The sequence below is a fragment of the Spermophilus citellus genome, assembly GCF_964194105.1.
Source record: "Spermophilus citellus genome assembly, chromosome: 5".
In the NCBI taxonomy this organism is placed as follows: Eukaryota; Metazoa; Chordata; class Mammalia; order Rodentia; family Sciuridae; genus Spermophilus; species Spermophilus citellus.
Genome location: NC_138186.1, coordinates 2480452 through 2497785, shown reverse-complemented (window position 1 = coordinate 2497785; position 17334 = coordinate 2480452). Strand labels below are relative to the sequence as shown.

Genomic DNA, 17334 nt, shown 5'->3' with positions numbered 1-17334 from the left:
TATTGGGAGATAGTGGGCCCTCTGGGAGGCAGGGCCAAAAGGGCCTTGGTCAGTTGGTGGCCTGGTCTCTGAGGGGATTGTGGGACACCTGTCTCTCCCTGTACTTGGTCCAAGAGGTAATCACTTGTTAGCTTCTGCAGGAGTTCCAACTATTTGCGGTGATGGTGTTAAGAGGTGGCCCTCACCAAGCCGGCAAAATGCCACTTAGACTTTCAGCCTCCAAAACAGTGAGCTAAATAAACCTTTATTTCCTAAGTAGCCTGTGTCAGGTATTTTGTTATAGTGACAAAAAGCACACATGGGATAAACCAGGCTTGTGGTCACCCATAACATATTGTCCTGCATTGGTCCCTTATTCTCCCCTGTCAGACTGCACTCCCTGGAAGGCATAATCAATATCTTACACATTAATATTGAATGAGAATCTACTTAGACCAGATCCCAAAATAGTTGCTCAGTGCACACATGCTTAAACTGAAAATAAAAAAGAGTGATATTCGCTTAAATTACATAACACTGCAGGCTTAGACTCAAAATGCGCCCCAGGATTTAAAATGATTGTTAAGTGGTTCATTATATTTTAGAATGCAAAACAATCTGAAAAACGCTCCCTTTGTTTAAGACACCTCCCTCCCTGGTCCGGCTGCGACTTCATTTTGATCTTATAGAAAACAACACAGAAATATTGCACCTTATTTGCTTTCACTGTTGAAACAAATCTAATTTCCTGTTTCATTAGCGTAATGAAGGTGTGAAAGCATTCCTCTCCCCCACGCAGTGCTCCTTGGTGTCACGTAAACAATACACAATAAAGTAAACCAAAGCAACTTCTCCAAGTCTATAGGGTTCTGGATTTCCTTTGAGGGAGGGCAGTGCAGCAGAGAGCCACGTGTCAAATGGCCTTTCCTAGGTGGCCTGCCACACTCAGGAGAACATGTGTTACTTTCAGGGAATATTTCCAGCCCAAGTGGGATCAGTGTACGGTGACAAACCCAAACCCAAACCGGGCCCATTAACCGAGAGGGAAGAGGACACGCGGGCTTCCAGAGTGGTTCATTCAAGGTACAGGAGGCGGGGAGGGACTTGGTTCCATCGAACCCACACGGAGGCTTCCCTGTGCTTAAGTGACGAATGCGTTGCTTCCGGAGACTGCCTGTGGGAATATGATTTGGAAGTAGGCAGAAAGGGGGCCAGAGGAAGGGCTGCTCGGGTGGAAATACTCCTAATCATCTCCTTTTCCAGACAGATCTATTAGTCGCCTCTTGGGGCGTCTGCATGACAACTGCTTTGTGACACCGCTGCACACCTAGGTTTGCCTTTGGGAACCAATTAAGTGCGGAGGGGCCATCCCTCCTGCTCCCCACCCCCGCCCAGTCCTCTCCCCCATTGTCTGTTTGGCTGGTATTCTTTTCTGGTTGAATGGCCACAAACACAAGCTGTCTATCTCCCCCAGCTCTGGGAGCTCTGCTTGGCAGAAGAAAACAACCCTGGTAAAGGAGCTGTGCACGAGCACCAGCCGCTCTTGGCCACCGGGGCACAGGAAGCCCCTTGGAAAGTCAGCTCTGCCTTGCCCTGAGGAGCACCCACTGTGCAGATGAAAGGACTTTCGCTTCCACCACCACTTCCTCCCAAGAAAGCAAGAACCGGGCTTCAGACTTCTGACTTCTTTTCAGAATAACAACAAGACAGCTTTTGATTTTTTCCAACACGTTGAATGCAGTGACCTATAAAGTAAAACACCGGCTGGCAAACTCTCCAACCCAAGAGCCTATTGTCTTCCCGATCACACCATTTACGACGAAATCGGAAAGCGATACTGTTCACTGTCCACAGCTGTCCCTGGCTGTGTTTGGGTCCCTTGACAGAGGGAAGTTCCCTGAATTCACCCAAAGTGTAACAGAAGTGGCTTGGTTGCAAGTGGAAAGGGCATGTGGCTGCTATGGCAGCTGCACTTTGGGGGTTTATTATAGTAACAATGTTTCCATTGCAGTGACCTCAGGTTTAGTGTGGGGCATCTGGCTGTCATCAGCAGGGCCCCACTCCATGAACTTCCATACCTAAGCATGGAATTTGTATGTAAGTTTAGCGACCAAGATCTGTAGACATAAGTATTTCCTCCATAGTCCCCTAGACTTCTCCAGGCCACTCTTGAAATGGGACAGGTCCCTTCTCTGCTGGAAATAACCTCGTCAATAACAAAGAAAGGGAGCCATTTCTGGAGTTTGTGTTTGGGTAATCAGAATTCCATGCGAGTCCCCGGTGGGCACTTTCAGTTTTCTTCTCTGGCTTTGTGTATCTTTATATGCATACCGAGGATAAAATATTCAGAGCAAAAGCGCACATTAGCGTGTCAGGGGAAGAGGGAAGCAACACCAATTGGGAGTCTTTTGGAAAACCACATTTGCAGGATGATTTTTATTAACAGATTCTCCAATGCTTGTTTTTAGGCTTTTAGATGCAGCACATTTTGGGACAAATGCATTACCTCCCAGGGGAAAAGCCATTATTGGAAGGATCTCTACTGAATGGCAGCTGAGCACAGGAGGCTGATCCTCAGGGATGGCTAGAGGGGCAGAGAGAAGAGGGCAGGCCTTATTCTCTAGCGACTGTCACCCTAAGTAGACACATCTCTGCCATTCGTCCCTACAGGAGGAGGGCAGCTACTGGCTGCTTCCTGATTGACCACCACAGACTAGCTGTGCCGATCCTGGTTCTGGGGAGTCCTTGGTTGACATTCCTGTGTGACAGTAGGTAAAACAGTGTGGTGGACCTAGAAGACATGTGTGGACAGACCCAGAGCCTGGTCCAAAAAGACTGAAAGAGCAAGAGGAAGAGGAAAATTAAGCCAATAGGAATACTGGGGGGGGGGACAGGTGGGGGGTGGGATTGCAATATCTTCAGACCACACAAACCTGAGATAAAACTAAAAGGAAGAAATGACTGTGTCAGGTAATCATGGGATGGACAGCTGACCATAGGTTATGCACAGTCCCCTAGAGAGGGCCAGGCAGTTTCTGTGGGAATGGGGGCAATGATTAGTCACAATCCTAGACCTGCAGCCAAGGCGCAGACTCAAGGCAGACGGTGGGGAGCAGGGAGGACCAGCCCCACGTTTCCCCAGATAAGAAGCTTGCACTCTCTCTTCTGTCACTCACACCACACACGGGCACCTCTGCTGCCAGGTACTGGGCACCACCGGGCTGCACAGAGCCAGCCAGCTTCTCTTGGCACCCCACTTGCTGTCTTGCTCCTGAGCTGTCACTTTGCACAGCTCTTCTGCCACCTTAACACCTGCACAGCTTCAGCTTATTGAATTTCAAACAGCACCCACTTCCTTCTCAAGTGAAGGGTCCTACTATGGCCACTGCCCTGTGGGAGGAGACAGGAGGTGACAGTCTTGGGCTACAGATGCCTTGCTTCTGGGCCCCTCCTGCCAAGAGGCCTGCCCATGCTCCTGTCCTCAGGAGCATCCCACTCCCCCATCCTTCCAGACACAGGTCCACATCCAGGCAACCCACTTCTCCTTTCCAGTCCCTCTCCCCGGTTCTCATCATCCCACCCACCCCACCTGTCAGATCTGGGATTCAGACGCGGGGAGGAAGGGGCTGGTTCATAGTCAAGCTCAACTGGTCAGCCTGAGGACAAGTGAGGACCCTGGGGACCGCGATCCTACCCAGAGCTGGATTCTCCATTGGCACAGAGTGCCAGAAGTCGTTCCCTAAACCAGGGGCCACCCAGACCCCCATCCGCCGGCGCTCAAGCACCCCTCCCCACCTCCCAGCCACGGCCAGTCTAGCGTTTCCCGACCCCAGAAATGCTCCCGCCCGGGCGCTGCCGCTGGCTCCTCTGACCTTCTTGGCCGTTCCTCCTCTCTCCAGGGCACCCTTCTGTTCTGCCTGCAAAAGTGCGTGTGCCCCTTTCGCTCAGCAACTTCCCTTCTCTCCCCGGAGGGCATCAGATGCCCGAACCCACCGGGGTGGCGGAGACCTAGGACGCCCGTGTCCACACGGCTTCTTAACATGCCACGATCGTTCCTGTCGAGGACGCCCCTCCCCACCAAATCGCAAGCAAAAAGAACAAACGAAACCGTGCGCCTACCTAACGACGAACGCTCCCTGTCATGACAGGCCGACCCTCGGGCTCCGGGCGCGTCACCCGCGGCACCCACACAATGCCGGCTGCCGGCGCGCTGCGGTGCGGGCAGCCGGAGCTGCTCACGCGGGTGGAAGGGAAGGGCCGCGGTGACAGCCTGGTCCCCGAGCTGCCGTCCCGGCGTCGCTGCCCGGGGCGAAGTTGCGGGGCGGAGCGGGGGCGCGGCGGGCGGAGCGCGGGGCGGGGCGCGGGCGGGGCCGCGGCGTCACTGGTGGGGGCGGAGACGCGGCGGGGACAGCGGCCTGACAGCTACTCCCGGACTGTGCCTCGGCCCGCTCCAGCCGGTCGCCGCGCTCCGGCTCCGTGTGCGCTCGCAGGTGGAGCGATCCTGGAGCGGCCTGCAGGACGGGGCGCACGGGAGCGGCGGGAGGGAAACCAGCCCAGGCGGCGACGGGATCAAGGGAGGCCCAGGGCAGCGACGGGATCTAAGGAGGCCGCGCGGCGAAAACATGGGGGAGGGCGGGCCGCGAAGTCGGCGGGGGCTCCGGCTCCGGCTCCTGCGAGGTTGCTCCGGAAAGCCCCCGGGAGAGGGCTGGGGTTACCGTACCGGGACTCCACCGGGGCCTGTGTGGACAGGTATCTAATTATCATGGGGGTGAAAATTGTTTTTTAAATTTTGTTTCGGTGGATATGAAGCATACATAAAGATTTCCCTTAGGAAACTGGGTCTGCTAGGCAAAAGCAGCTCATAAACACAGCTCAGAGACCGGGTCTGAACTCCACCTCCATCCTGCAATAGGAACTCCCTGGCAGGCCTCGGTTTCCTCGACTGCAAAAACACCCTGTTGAATAAACTGTGCATTTACAACATATTAACTAGAGCTGTACCCACAAATGCACCACCCCTCCCCACCCCAGGGAGGCACTTTGGGACGGCATTAGTAAAAAATCAGTGAGCTTAGCAGCTGTTCCTAAGAGAGTGTCAAGTTCCACTCAGTGGTAAAGGAGAACTGGAAGGAAGAAGCCAAACCTCAGCCTAGTCATTGCATGTGCCCTCCTCAGCCTTTCAGGGCACAAGAGGAGCAGGGTGTGCCTAAGACCTGCACCAACAACCACAAGCCCCCACTGGTCACCACACCTGTGCCTTAGACGGCAATGGTGACAGTCCAGCCCTTCATTACAGCTGCATTTTCCAATGACCCCCTCACTGGGTCAACAGCACTGAATGTTCCTGTGTAGACCTTCCCTTAGAGGAGAAAATGGATGGAGCACACGACACGAACCCATGTGCCTGGTAAGTGGTTCTTCATAAGTGCTCAATGTTGGTCTTCTGATCAATACACGAGAGTCAAGTCTCCAGTGAGTTTGGTTGACTTCAACTGAACACTACAGAGTTCTGACCATCTCATTCTATCCTTGGGCTGCAAAGCAGTTACTTTACAGCACTGTGCCATTGACTTCTGAGTATAATCCTGCAGTAGGTATTGTTATCCCCATTTATAGATGGGAAAACCAAGGTTCAAGAGACTTGTCCAAGTTGAAATCTAAAGTTTAATCAACTTTAGATGCACATTAAAAAAAAAGAACAGGTTTGGGAACCTGTAGTACCCAGGCTGTGGTGGCCCTACCATCATGTCCCCCATTCTTCAGAAGTCACAGTTAAGCCATGCTTGTATTCCTGGGATAATAAACGTGTGTTGTTTTAGATGTTAACTTTGTGGCAATTTATTATGCAGCAGTAAAAGAGTGACCTTTAAAAATAGAAACTGTTTTGTGGTCACTCTCCGCTTAAAGCCCCGCCTTCATTGCCTACTTGGACTGCAGAAGAAATCCCACCCTGCATCCCATTGCCCGCCAGGCCCGGGGCCTCTCCAGCCTCTGGCCCCACATAGGCCCTCTCCTCCCCAGCTCCAGCCACCAGGGCTCTGGTTCCTTTCTTCCCACCTTGCATGGTGTACAGTCTGACGGCGCCACATGTCACTGCAATCACACAGCCACAGTGGGGTCTGGGGAGAGCGTGAAGAGCTACCGCTCACAGGCTCCAGGACACCTGGGGGGTGCGGGGTGCGGAGCTGATCCCCACCCTGGCGGGAGGCCCACTTTCCCTCTGCTCACTTCCCCTCACCGCCTTCCTCAGGCAGTGTCTGCTGGGCATGAGAGGGTGACGGGGCAGGCTGAGATGCACCCTACTGAGTGACCCCCTCAAGCTTGCCCCATCTCCCTTCCATTTCTGTCCCGTTGGAAAGGTAACGCTGATGCTCTGAGAAGCTGAGCAAATAACTTGCTCACAATCACAAAAGTGAAGCTAAAATTTAAGGTCAGGTGTGAATCCAAATTTAGTGCTCTTTTAACTTAGAATGTTCCACCACAACTCCCTCCCAACTTCCCCTTTTGGGCTGGGGGTAGCTTGCTGAGGGCTGCCTGTGAATGTTGTGTGTGTGTGTGGGGGGGTACTGGGGATTGAACCCAGTGGTGCTCTACCTATTAGCTACATCCCTAGCACCCCCTTTTCTTTTCTTTTCTTTTTTTTATCTTCCTTTTTCTTTTCTTTTTTTTTTTTTGTTTGTTTTTGAGACAGGATCTCAAACTAGTCTCCAACTTGAGATCCTCCTGCCTCAGCCTCCCAAGTCCCTGGGATTAAAGGCATGCACCCCCATGTTGGCACCCCTCTATATATCAGTCTTAATTGGAATCACTCCTGAGTACAGGTGATAGGTGTTATTTCAATAATTACCCAGGGTAATTGAGAACAGCTCATGCACCAGGCACTCTCCTCAGGCAGTGGGTGCAGAGGGAAGCCCAGTAGTCTCACCACGTGCCTGTGAGCCTGGCGCTGGAGGTGGTTATAAATAAGTGAGGTGTGTTATGAAAGAAGAAGTGCCACGGTGCTATGGGAACCACAGTTATTTTTGGCCTCACAAGCCAGTGTATGAACTTGGGCTACACTGGAAAGCATCTCTTCCCATAACTGAACCTATTCTGACCTCCCCTCACAGACCCTTTGTAAACTAGTGTGGGACTGGGGAGCCGACTCGGCCAGGCCAGCCTGACCATTCTTTCTGCTATCAGTGGTCACCAGGAGACAGCGGGAAAGGCCCCAAGGTGCAGCCACTTTGCATTCCTGGTTGAGAACTTCAGATGAGGAGAGCAGAGCTCAGAGCCTGCCCAGGACCACACTGTAAAGGAGTGGAGTTGCCACTTAATCAGGAGGTCTTGAGATGTGTTCCTGTCCACCACCCTCTCCACTTACATTCCTGAATGTTCCTTGTGCCTGTTGTGCTGGTGGGTTCTCACCTCATTGACTAGTCCTGGAGGGAGGTGAGAGGTCGCCCGAGACCCAGTCTCCTCCCAACTGAGGCTCAACGCCCATGTGGGCAGCAGATCCAACACCCTGCTCTGAAGTCCCTCCTCTGCTGTATGACCTTTCTTTAGAGGGTGGCCACCCAAGTGCAGGGCCCAGTTCCAGCTTGGAATGCCGCCAGTTTACGACTCTCCAACTCCTTTCTCACGCTCTGATACCGTGCTGCCTGCCCTCCACCTCGACCCCATCTGTTGATTCTTCCTTTGTTGCTCTGACCAGTTTTTCTTCCTCTCTGTTTTCAGTTTTCTGACTCATGAAGTGCATGAGCATCACCTGGGGAAGAGTCTCAAATGCAGGTTTTCAGGTCACCTTGCATCCTTCCATCAATATCACGATGGTGCTGGACAGTCATCTCCGAATGTGCTTTGGAACAGTGGTCTACATAAAGCCCCGAGAGGCGTCCATCCCCACCGGCTCTACAGTGAGGTTCTGGAAACCTTCTGGCTGTGTGCCACCCTGCTGCCAGCCACCCACGCAGGGGACAGCCCTAGAAAGGGTCCTGGACTCAGGGCGGAGATGCTTCAGTTCTATTTTAGTTGTCAATGGAGAACTTGGCAAATCTCAGCTTTTGTGGGCCTCTGTATCCTCACGTGTCATAGGAAGATCCAGACAGCGATGGCCCAGCGGCCTGTTGCTCCAGCGTTTGACATTTCCTGCTTTTTGTTTTTGCTCAGGCCTTCCTACATCCTGGAGTCTTCCTCCTCTGCTGAGTCTTTTCCAGTCACCTTCTCTGCTGCCTCTAGGTTCTTCTCCAAGGATCCTACCTGGCCTAGAAAGCCTGGCTCAGCTGACCTCCCTCATGACATGACACGATCACCCTCTGAGCCCTCCGTCTGCAGAGCACACCCCTAAGCACACACCTGCCTTCTGTGGAGACGGGTGCACTCCTCACGAGGTCACAGAGTCCTCCATACAGGAGCCACGTGCCACGCGGAGCATAGAGGTGGCCAATGAACAGCACTAAATGAGGAATGAGAGCTCCCGCTGCCCCTGCTGGCCCCCTGCTGGCCATCTCCCCTGGAAAATGGCATCACAAGCCTGCATTTATTGGCATCCAAGCAGCACCCACAGAAGCGTGTTTCCCCCTGGGGGGCAACAGCTGGGGCTTGCTCATGCTGAGCGTGAGACTCACCTGGTCCTGCCCCTGTGTGCATCCTGGGGCAGAGACCCCTCGGGCCGCTGCCTCACCATCACCTTACACATCTGCTTGCACGGTGGAAGCTCGCTTGCCACCATTGGCATGTTAGCGTGTCCCAGGAATGATTTTGACTCAGGGTGCTGACGTCAGGCCCGGGTGCTCTGACCAATCACCCCAATCCTGAACCCCACCTCCACCCAACTTCTCACTTCCACACCTGGTGCCCGGCAGGCTGCACAGACAGAAGTAAGCTGATGGCAAATCAAATCTGCTCTGAGTGTAGCACAGCCTCCTTGCCTCCAAGCCCTGCCCTCCAGGTTTCATACACTATTGTTATATCACACACAGAGGCCATTTTCTGCAGTAACGTAACCTAGACCAGTGGTTCCAGTTGTTTTGGCCCCAACACCTGTCCATACAATAACATAGTCTAGAGCAGTCATTTTCAAACTTTTTGGTTCCAAGACCATTTTAGACTTTAAAAAATTTTGAGGAGGTTGGGGACTCCTGAAAGGGTCTTGGGAAACCTCAGGGGTCCTCAGACCACATTTTTTTAAGAACCAGTGATTCAGACTGACAAAAATGTTGGCAAAATGTTAATTTAAGAATCCTTATCGTTCTGAATGCCGAAGGCTGAAAGTACACAGCTTGCATTTAACCAATAAGCATTGTTGGTTAAACAATACTTACTATTAAGTATTAATAAGATATTCGTATGAGCATAAAGCGATTCATAGGGAAGTAGAAACGGCAGAAACTCAGGGTTCTCTGTATGTGAATGCCAGATCCTTAATGCCTTAAGGTTGGACCTTAACTTTCACTATGCAACGTCCCTTCCTTGTCTCATCATTGGGGAGATAGTAAAGTGACAGACAGACAGTCAGGTTCCCCACGTGACTGCTTGGCGTCCCAGCTGGCTCAAGGCAGCCTCTGGCTTGCAGGTTGTCCGCTGCCTCCTGTCTGTTCTCCAGCCTTCTCCGGCTTGCTCTCTGCCTGAGCCCACCCAGGGACCACGTCAGAGGCTGCCCTGCCCTGATGTGTGGCCTGGGCCTAGCCAACGGGGCCCTAACAGTGGACAGAAGCTTGCCAGGGTATGAACCTACCGGCTTCTCCCTGTGGAGTCCCCTCGGGCTACGTCCTTCACCAAGGGTGTCTGTTCCCCTCCGGTGGCCCCCTCTGCACAGCTGTCTCTCCTCACAGGTTCCGGCAGCTTCTTCCTATCCTTCCTTTGGTCCAGCAGTGGCTCTGAGTGCTGAGGCTGAGCCAGCCCTGTCCTGCGTCCTCCTCTCCCCTTGGTAAGCAAAACATTCCAGACTCATTCTAAGTTGAGGGAGTCATCAGTTTCTCAATAATGCCCTGATTCATACTTATTAAAAATCACCTATCAGGGCTGGGGATGTGGCTCAAGCGGTAACGCGCTCGCCTGGCATGTGCGGGGCGCCGGGTTCGATCCTCAGCATCACGTAAAAATAAAAAATAAAGTTGTTGTGTCCACCAAAAACTGAAAAATTAATATTAAAAAATTCTCTCTCTCTCTCTTAAAAAAAAATCTCCCATTGATCATTGAAAACATTTCAAACCTGGCCAGCCCACTCTTATGCTATCCTTCTGGCTCCTGTCTTCCTCCCTGGACTCCCAGGAATCCCGTCACCCAACAGCTGGTCTCAGGCTGGGTGTGAGAAAGCCTCGGAGGACGGCAAGCCCCTCTAGACCAGCCAGAGGACCATGCCTCACTGCGAACCCACCACTACTGCGAACCCACCACACTGGGGGGCACAGCGCACAACGGCCCAGGATGGACCCCAAGGCAGGCCAAGCGGGTTGCTAGAGTCAGCTGGAAGGGACTGTGAGGAAAAGGCTCAGAGCAAGCTCAGGGCTGGGCTGGAGTGTGGCGTGTGGTGGGCGCTGAGGGACACACACACACACACACACACACACACACACACAGACACCACGATTCGACCCTGGATATGTCTCCAGCCAGGCAGTCAGCTGAAAGTATGAGACGCCCTGTTCCTTCTAATTCTGTGGCTGGCCTGAGAGGGTGACCACAACCAGCCCACCCAGCTCCTCACTGCTCTCCAGGATGGGGCTCTGAGAGATGAGGAATGACCCCTGCACTGGCCGTCCCCCAGGAGGCCTTATCCGAGAGCAGCTAAAATGCATTTGTTACTTAAAATTTTAAAAAAGGATGATGATTTTTTTAAAAAGTCTGCTTTTATCCACTCATATTTTAAAAATATTTTGTTATTCATGGATCTCCTATAATTTGATATTCATTCCTCCTTCCATTTTAGGCCAAAATGAAGGGGAAGGAACTGGCTTCTACACCATCTACACCATCTCCCTCTCCCGGCCTCTGAATTGGCAAAGATAGTTCCAAAGGCCAGTTCCTTCCCCTTCATGAGCTGAGGAGGGGGCTTCAGGAGGTGTCTTAAGGAGGAATTAGAGGCCTAGCACTGTATCTTAGAGCTTTGTCACTGGTGTTTAATCTTCACCATCAGTGGGACTTTATTTGGAGTGTGATTCGCATCGGGAACTGAGGTCTCAGGGGGGTTAAGTGAGCTGTTACAGAAGCAAGGCCAGAGAGCTACCGAGAGTCTGGAGGCACAGGACACGCAGGGAGCCCACTCGGGAGCCGGAAGGAGGTCCTCCTGCTGTGCGTTGACCTTCCCCCAGCAGCTCTCTCCCTGCTCTGGGTTCTGAGTCCAGCAGGCTCTTGGTGGCTCGGAGCCCACTGGACATCCTAGATAGCCCCAGCATCTGAGGCCTCTTCCCTCCCAAGTCCCTTTCGCAGCTGGCATACATTTTATGCAGAATCTGGATCCTGGATCCAAGATCCACCCCCAGGCCCCACAGAGTTTCCCTTGGAGAGAGGGAAGTAGGAGCCTGACTCTGGCCCACAGCTTGCTGGGCCCACACAGCCTTTTTGGTGGGAGCCGGAGCCAGATGCTGTGGCCTTTCCCCTCTTCCGCCCTCTGTCCTCACACACTCCACATCCCTGGCAGCTGAGGACAGGAGCTGTGGCCACAGGACAGAGCGCTGTCATCCTCCATGATTAGCCAGGCGAGTGAGGCTGCTGTACTATCTCGGCATCCACAGCGCTCTGGCACCTAATGAATCATTCACGCCACTGAAGTGTAATCGGCTGTCACGTTCAAAATAGGTCATTCGCGCGAAGGCTGCTGGAGGTGAGAGTCTCACAGCGATGGAAACAAATCCAGGTGCTTTGGTTTAAGCAAATCCCGTGGTCAGTGGCTTCTCCAAGCAATCCTGTATTAAATGTCTTAGTGGACCCCCAGCCAGGTTTTCATTAGCAGCCGCAGGGACAGCTGGACAGCTGGATGTGGGCTGGGGCGAGACCAGGGATGATGTCTCTGCTTTAACCTTTTCCCCTGTTGACACCACCCAAGGAGCCTCAAGGGGCTTCTTGAGAAAGATAAACGTGAACACCTCACCTGCCACAGCCCTGAGCACACGATGCTCAGTCAGCATTAGCACACCCCAGGGACAGGGTCCAGAAGAGCAAGCCGACGTGGGTCTGTCTCTGGGCGCCACATCCACAGAGAAATCCAAGTTCAACAGCTGCGGGCCGGGCGCTCCTGAGCTCAGTGCTCACTCACAGACAGCTGGCCTCTTCACCACCGGGGACACACTTGCCTCTTGTTGGTGGTCGTACGTCATTCGGCTCAAGTGCCCAGTGCAATGCAAACATTGGGCTGGCTCCTTCAGTGGTATGTTAGTTTGTGTTTTGAGGATAAAAGGACAGTCTTACAGGAAGAAGAGCAGCTTTCTCTAAGATTAGAATAAAGAAGTGATTGAACTTGAAAGATTGGAGTTAAACTCCAGTGAATGAGCTGCACTGCTGTTGGCTGCTCTGGACGTGTGGCCAGGGAGGCTGCGAACGCTCCTTGGGGAAGGGGAAGGAGGCGGAGGAGTAGTTCTCCTGAGTCTATGAGCCACAGCCTGGAGGCAGAGGGCCAGGCTTTGACCCCGAGAGCACAGCACCCGGTGCAGGAGAACCGTGGAGAGCTCACCTGCCACAGGCCTGCTGGGAGGACGTCCCGCTCTCACCCTCAGCCGCTCACCCAGGAGCCTGCCCAGGAGCCTGCCCAGGCCGCCCAGCCCTCCCCGTGGCCCAGTGGTTGACCCGGAGCAGTTGCATTGCAGGGTCTGTGACTAGCCCATGTAGGTCCTGCTGCCCCGTCCCCCTGACTAGAGAAGGGTCTGTGGGGGATCTTCACCCGTCTGTGCTGCTTCACCGGCAGCATTTCAGTGGATGTGAGCACTTAGAGGGGTCTTCACAAAGTCACCCACTGTACACTTGACTGTCCCCAGCTGGACTCCTGCTTCCCCACCGCAGCAGCCCTGCTCAGCCCCGCCTGCTCCTCCCATCTAATGGCTCTCTTCCCCTCATGTGCCATGTGCCCCTGGACTCCGCCAGCCCCAGGCCCGGCAGGCTCCCACCAGCCTCTCCCCTGGATTATTCCAAGTCCTTTAACCAGCCTCTGCTCCTGCTTCCTTTATCCTGTCTCCATTTTAAAAAACAACTATTTTTTTTTAAAGCGAGGAGATACATACATTTGTGTGTGTGTGTGTGTGTGTGTGTGTGTGTGGTGTTGTGGTAAAATACACATAAAATTTAGCATTTTGGCCATTTGTAAGCGTACCATTTAGTAGTGAAAAGCATATTCCCATTCCCACGGGCGGAAGGATCCTTTTGTAAGTCAAGCCAGAGGACGCCTCTTTGGTAGGCATTGGCCAGTAGTGGCTCCCTGAGATATGCAGAGAAGAAAAACTCTTACAGGGCTTTGCAGGAGCTGGAACCCCCAAACCTCCTGGGGTCTCATCTCCTTCCCCCGGCTCTGTTCCCCCTGTCCTTGGCTACTGGTCTCCTTGCTATTCCTGAAACAGCCTCCTGCTCATGCCCACAGGTTGGCCTCCACTGCCCCCCAGCCTCCGGGCACTCAGCACAGCCTTCCTGCACCACCACTGCACGCGTCACCTGTCACATGTCATGTTTCTGCAGGGGTGCCTATCCACCTCCCTTCAGTACAATACAGTGTCACTACACAGGGGCTGGGCCTTTCCTGAAGTCACCGCTGAGAGCCAGAACAGGACTGAACCTAGCTCATGGCAGACTTTTATCAGTACTCTTTCAATGACCAAAGAAATCAATCTTATACCCTGGTGTAGCTCATAAACTCCCAAGTGAGCCACCTCTTTCACCCGAGCCACCCCCCAGAGGAGCTTGGTTGGTGCTGATCTTGACGTACTCAAGCAGAGACCCTGCAGAGGATTCCCAAGGAGACAGAGTGCTAGAAGGTATCCCATGTCAGTCTCACACGCTGTGAGGAAGAAAGGTCTTTCTAAGATTGAGTTAGACAAACCCAGCCTTGGCTTGGTCTAGATCAGCTCCTAAGAATCTCTTCTATCTTCTGTGGCAATTTGGTTCACCCCGTTAAGTATACGTGGTTTAAAGAAAAGCAATGGCTCTGCAGACTTTTAGAAATTGCCTTGTATTTTGGTATACCCATCCTGAACTATTTTTTTTTTAAGTGAAGAGATACATACATGTGTGTGTGTGTGTGTTGTGGTAAAATACACATTAACATAAAATTTAGCATCTTAGCCATTTGCAAGTGTACCCTAAATTAATAGTGAAAAGTATATTCCCCTTGTTCTGCAATCTCTTTCATTTTGTAAAACGAAACTCTATGCTTATTAAATTAAAATCATCCATCTTCCCCTCTTCTCTGCCCCAGGCAACTGCCATCCACTTATTGTCTCAATGATGACTCTAGGTACCTCATATAAGTGACATCATACAGTATTTGTCTTTTTTGAGACTGAATTTGCTTAGCATAATGTCCTTAAGATTCACCCATGTTGTAGCATGTGTCAGAGTTTCTCTCCTTAGAGCTGAATCGTTCTCCGTGTGTGTATGAGCCACAGTTCACATGTGCCTTCTCCTTCAAGGGATACTTAACTGCTTGCACCACTTGGCCATTGTCAATAACACTCAAATACAGTGTACACATACCTTTTCAAGACCCTCTTTCAATTACTTTGGGTATATTCCCAGACTGGAATCTAGATCTTTGGGTGATGCTATTTTTAATATTTTGAAGAATTGCCTTACTATTTCCCATAGCAATGGCACCCAATTTTACATCACCACCTGTTACAGTTTGGATCCAGAACCTCCCCCACAGTCTCCTGTGTTGAATGCGTGTTCCCAGTGCAGCCATGCTCAGAGGTAGGATTTTTAGGTGATGACTGGATCAGGGCTCTGACCTCATCAGTGGATTGATCCATTTGATGAATTAATCATTTGAATGAACTCACTGTAGGCAGGTGAGGCCTGATTGGAGGAAGTAAGACCCAGGGAGTGTGTCCTTGGGACTAGATCTTGTCCCTGCACCCTTCCGCTCTCTTTCAGTCTCTGCTTCCTGGCTGCCCTGAGCCGAGTAGCTCTGCTCTGCCGCACCCTCTGCCATGATGTTCTGCTTTGCCTCAGGCCCAAAGCCATGGAGCCAGCCAACCGCGGACTGAACCTCGGAGACCAGGAGCCAACATAAACTTGCCTCTTTCAGTTGTTTATGTCAGGTGTTTTGATCACAGTGATAGAAGGCTGACTAACTCACCATGATTTACATTCCCACCAACAGTGCACAAGAGTTTCCTAAGTCTTTTTAGTAGAAAGATTGACTTCCCCCTCCAGCCAGCCAGAGCTGCTCAAAGATGCCTAATAGAGCTAAACATTCCTACTTCTTCTAATGCTTAGCAACCAGGAGCCGAGCGGCCCCTGCTAAATGTGCATGGGTGTGTGTGGCAGTGCTTTTAGCTCTCTCCTGTCGCGTCTCTTTCGAAAAGGCTTCCTTGTTCTCAAATTAACATGCAGGCTGAGCACGCTCATGCTGGTCTGCCTTACAGACCTGGGGCAGTGGGCAAGAGCCAGCACTGGTTTGGGAAGATCAAAACCCCACTAATCCCATGTAATCTTCTAACATCAAGGTAACGCACTTCCCATCTGTGGTTTTTTGGGAGATGCCCTCGGAGGAGGCCTGCAGCGCTGCTCCTTGTGAACTAGGGACTTGCGTGTGTGGGAAAGCCCAAAAGACCGTCTTGGGTCCTGCTTGCGGATCAGTCATTGACTATGAGTAGGTCAAAGGGCTTTTGATCTCACAGACCTGGGAGTCCTAGTCTCCTGGGGAGAGAGGTCCCTTACAGTGGTGCAGGGTACTAAGTGGGAGGACCCTGGGCACTTGCTGTGAGCTATCTTCTTTAGCCTTATTTACTGTTGAGCTTGGAGACAGATATTTGGCCATTTACCTCGTCCTCCTTCACCCTGTGCATGATATCACCCCCTCTGCAGCCAGAGCATGCTGTGTAGCACCCCTTATTTTTGTCACCCTTCCAACTTCCATTACATTATTATATAATAGGATGATATGAATTGTCTTTAAGAGTTTCAACATAACCATGAGGGGGTAAGTCCCTTCCCAGCTAGAGACTTAATAAGGAGAAGATGCTCCTAGCCCACACAAAGGCCTTCTGTCTAAATAGCCAGGTAAGAGATATTTTAGGATTTGTGGGCCAAGAGGTAAAAATGAGGAAATTACGTAGATACTCATAACAAGGGGGAAAAAGCAAAATTTCACATTTTTTATTGACGAAGTTTAGAGTACAATAATTGAGTACTTTTTTTTGGTAATAATGGTGTACTAAAGAGAAGAATGGAATTATTTATCTTTGAGAGACTTCTCCAATTAATTTTCAATTAATTTTCCTTAACTGAGAGTCAAAGTTTGTACCTTACATGGAATCAATTGCAGATGTTCATCTGTGAAGACCACTCTCTTGCTGTGGGCTGGACTTGGCCTTTAGGTGGTGGCTTGTCAGCCCCTGCCTGGAACAAGAGCAGGTAGAGAGCCTCTGGCTTGCTTTGGCAGTCCAACCCACGAACGCGGGTTCTGAAGGCATTAGCCGTGGTCTTTAGGGGCTTATCATCAATGTTAGGAAGATGCAGGGGTTCTCTGTCCTCTGCATTGTGATGCTTTTGTAAATGACAAGATGTGCTGTGTCTTCACAAATGGAAGAGGAAGCTTCTGACCCACCACCCACAGTCTTCCTTGCCGTAGGAAGGTCCGGTGGTCCATTCCTGGTTGGCCCTGCTACGGCTGGGGTCATTGCTAACCTCACTGGCCAGTGGTGAGCCCTGGTCAGAACAGAACTCAGTGAATGGTCAGTTCCCCCAGGGCTGATTCTACGCACCTGCTATCTTGCCTCTGTAGTCGTGGACTGAGCACCGGAGGCTAGTGTCTGTCCTCCTGTACATTCATGTGCCATGAGCATCTTCACATGCAAATGCACGTAATGCACATAAGCAGATGGTCATCGTCATTTACCATTGGAAATATTTAAGGAGCAAAGGAAGTAAAAATGAACACAGAGTGCCTCCAAAGGGGAAATTATAGAGGTTTCATTTAAAATCTTAGTTACTGTCCCAAGATGATGCAGTAATATGAATGTGTATGCCTGTGCCTGTGGATATGTACGTGTATACATATATAATCAAAGTTTAGAGTGGTGATGACTACAAATTAGAAATGGTTAACACATGTGGAAAGGTCAGCCTTCTTCAGATTACATTCCTAAAAGAGCTCTGGAAAGCGGAGAAGAGGTTGGCAGTAACGGGGATGAGTTCACCACAGTAAATGCTTACCAGGAAACAGGTCCC

At 51.5% G+C, this 17334-nt stretch overlaps 1 protein-coding gene across 6 annotated transcripts in view; it reads right to left on the bottom strand.

The window, feature by feature from the left end:
* RIPOR2 (RHO family interacting cell polarization regulator 2) overlaps nucleotides 1-17334 on the bottom strand; it is a 94829-nt gene that overhangs the window by 68690 nt on the left and 8805 nt on the right. Inside the window, exon 1 of one of the 6 annotated variants that reach the window (XM_081295130.1) lies at nucleotides 4099-4304. The exons of the other annotated variants lie outside the window; for them this stretch is intronic. The gene's annotated coding sequence lies outside the window, so the exon portion shown is untranslated. Of the gene's footprint in view, nucleotides 1-4098; nucleotides 4305-17334 lie in introns of those variants that run through there. 6 annotated transcript variants of the gene reach the window in all.